Source organism: Mobula birostris, chromosome 2 (assembly GCF_030028105.1).
Source record: "Mobula birostris isolate sMobBir1 chromosome 2, sMobBir1.hap1, whole genome shotgun sequence".
Classification (NCBI taxonomy): domain Eukaryota; kingdom Metazoa; phylum Chordata; class Chondrichthyes; order Myliobatiformes; family Myliobatidae; genus Mobula; species Mobula birostris.
In genome coordinates this window covers 167851236-167854802 of record NC_092371.1, presented here as the reverse complement: position 1 = coordinate 167854802, position 3567 = coordinate 167851236, and the positions used below count along the sequence as shown (strand labels likewise).

Sequence of the window (3567 nt, the reverse complement as noted above, 5' to 3'; positions counted from 1 at the left end):
CTTTTGATGTGGTGATTGTGCATTCTGGGTAATCGTGTTTCCAAGTTCAGCACTTAGTAATCCTCACATAACAAAAAAATCAATCAACATTGGCTCCCCCTCCCTTTGATTTATTTCCATTTTATTTTACCTTATTTCTTTTAACTTTTTAAATGTTTTTGAAAATATGCTAAAGGGGAAATGTAGTTTGCCAAAGCTATCAGCTATTCCCATATTAAGGGAGAGATGGATACTCACAATTAGCCATTATTTATCAACCATGTCATGTTACTTTGCTTTTCATGTTCAAAACTAGAGGCAGACTTGGAACAAGCATCTTGGTACAAAGAGTTTTTTGAATAAAAAAAAACAAAATGTCAATAAATAGTTGCCACCTTTCCAGGATTGCCCTGGAGTCTCCAGGAGTGAAAGATTAATCCCTTCAACAGTGCCAGTGAGCAATATCCAGGGGAAAAAGAATTGCAGTCCATTGAAAAAAAATTCAAAAAGAAAATTATTCGTTTTAAAAGTATGAGAGGTGGCGGGGGCTAGATTGCTTGAATGGATGGGACAGAAGTAGGCAGATATATTGTGAATTTTTCAGGAGTAAGTCTGACTATAGTTGGTAAGCTCTGGTAGAAAAATCTTGCAATGTGTTAGCATTAATGTTTTCATGATTGAGGGGAGAAAAACGACTACCTTAATGTTATTCTTTAACTACTTCTAGAAAACAATTTTAACTAATGACTTTCTAGAAAGGGAGGATATCCTTAGTTTAAACAACAGGAATTCTGCAGATGCTGGAAATTCAAGCAACACACATCAAAGTTGCTGGTGAACGCAGCAGGCCGGGCAGCATCTGTAGGAAGAGGTGCAGTCGATGTTTCAGGCCAAGACCCTTCGTCCTGATGAAGGATGCTGCCTGGCCTGCTGCGTTCACCAGCAACTTTGATGTGTGTTGCATATCCTTAGTTTATGAAGGTTTCTTGATCACAAGGTTCTCACAGATGCAGAAGGTAAGTTGGCTGTGTACCCCACTGCTCTGATTCATTAATAAATGATTCCATGCCTTTCGCTCATCAGTCCATCCCAGTCCTCAGCATTGCATACAGAATAATTTCCAGACCATCTGTCCTAAAATTGTTCTATTAGAGCTACCACCCTATGGTCCCACTTCCATCAGTTTATACTTTCTAATAACAATTGTGTACCTCTATATAGGCTCACAACTCAGGTGCCACTCTTCCAGGCTGATTGACACAAAATTTCTCATGTTTATTCATATCTCGGATATATTTTTTAATAATTTTAGTTTTATTTTTAGAGAATTAGCATAGTAACAAGGCCACACTCCCCAAATACATCCATGTGACCTACTGACCTGTATGTCATTAGAATGTGGGAGGAAACCAGAGCACCCAGAGGAAACTCATGCAGTTATGGGGAGACATGTCTTTACAGACTGTGGCAAGAATTGAGTCTGGGCTTTTGGCGCTGTAAGAGAGCGTTACACTCACATTATGATACAGTGCTGCTCCTACACTACCACGCCAGGATTAGCTTCCTGGCCCCTCTCTACACACTTCAATTCATGAATGTACTTGGTTACCAAAAATGTGGTCTGTTTAGGAGTACTCTTTTCAGAAATGAAGATTGCATATGAAATACCAATCTCCTCCTGCTGGGTGATCTTAAAATCACATGAATGAGAAATGACTGAGATACAGTTAAAACTTTGCAAATTTCTCTTTTTAACATGTTTACCAGTAATTACGTATTAAAACAAGTGATAAAACATGTTAATACTTGCTTTAACATCCCAGACTATGTCATTACTCCTGTAGTATATTTAAAACCTAATTTTGAAATCTGTTCGATTTCAACAGAAAAAACCCAGGCTCAGTACATTTGTAATATGTCATTTCATCCCTCATTATAAGAAATATTACTCATGGAAAGCACATTTATTTTCCTTTGCCAGTTTTCCCTCCCAGAGATACAGTAGCTGTCTGATATGTTGCTCCTTGTTTGTACCTGTTTGTACAGGTTTGTACCTGTTGTAAAATCTCTCTTCAAATTTATTCCTAATCATACACACACAACTTGTATAGCAGTTCATACACCCAGTACGAATATGGTTGGAGTTGATGATCAGATCCTCAAATGACCACGTGAAGGAGGGCTTAACTGATTTTGTCATATGTGTACCTGGAGCATGATTGTGGCATTCCTACACCTACTCACCAAGGAGACATCAAACATTAGCCTGACAGTATTTCGGATTGGGACATTGGAGTTCAGAGTTCAATTCTAGTGTCCTGTAAGAAAGTTTGTACGTTCTTCCCATGTGGGCGAGAGTTTCCTTTGGGTGCTCCAGTTTCCTCCCACATACCAAAGACAGTTAGTAGGGTAACTGATCATTGTAAACTGTCATATGATTAGGCTAGGGTTAAATCGGTGGGTCAATGGGAGGTGCAAAGGCCTGTTCTGCGCTGTATCTCTAAATTAATTAATCAATTGGTGTTTCTGACAGATGAATATTTGCTTTTGGAGTGGAAAACTAATGAATTGGCATCCTGATTTTATACTAAACAAATTTTCCTTTTCGCTGGTTTCAGTGGCTACCAGTCTGTTACCTATTTTGTGCTACAGCCCAGTACCCATTGTTTACTTGGTGTGAAACTCAGCACAGTGATAACTTGGTAGTGATAATATATGTATAAGATTTGGCCTTTGGACATTCAATCGAATATATTTCAGTACTCTTCTCAGTCAACTGGTGGAATCTAATTGATAATCTCCAAACCTTAAGGTATTCAGAGGAAAGTATGGGGGCGGTGGGGGGGGGGGAGAACATCAGGTAAGTTTTTCTACACAGTGGTAAAATGTGCTGCTAGGAGTGGTGGTAGTGGCAGATACATTGGGTACATTTGATGCATGGATAAAAGAAAGGGGAAGAGTTAGATTGACCTTGGAAGAGGTTAAAGGGTCAACACATATTGTGGGTTGTACTGTTGTATGTTTTATATTCAAACCAATTTACCAGCAGCCATTCAGAGATGAATTCACTGGGACATCACATAGTTTTGATGTCTGCCATTGTTTTAAATTGTTTTTTGCATCAACATGTGGGCTGAGCATACAAGCCTTCAAAGAGCACCTCCTTTTGCATCCTGTAAACTTGCACTTAATCCTGCTCGCTCCATCACCAGCAGCACTGAGGAAAGGAGTGTGTGCATTCAGGGAGTTGGAAGGAGACATGGAGGGTGTGTGTTTCAGGTGTTCACTGCCCTGGGTCATCTTGATAGCAGAGATCAGAATTTTGGGAGATACAGGCAAAAGAGATAATATGCATCACATCCAACAGCTACAGCACAGTGCAGCAGAAATAGAGGGGACTGAACTGGGGAGTGGAATCACGCCCCTATGGATAAGGATCAGAAAGTGTAATCCCTAATCACAAGCAAAATGGAAATCCGGAGGAACTCAGCAGGTCAGACAGCATATATGGATGGGAATAAACAGTCAACATCTTGGGCTGAGACCCTTCATTAGAACTGGAAATGGGGAAGAGGCCTGCAGAAGGTG

The 3567-nt window shown here is 39.9% G+C and overlaps 1 long non-coding RNA gene across 1 annotated transcript in view; it reads right to left on the bottom strand.

Annotated features, from left to right (window-relative positions):
• The window catches only part of LOC140193903 (uncharacterized), a 54117-nt gene that overhangs the window by 46253 nt on the left and 4297 nt on the right, over positions 1-3567 (bottom strand). The gene's annotated exons all lie outside the window — the stretch shown is intronic.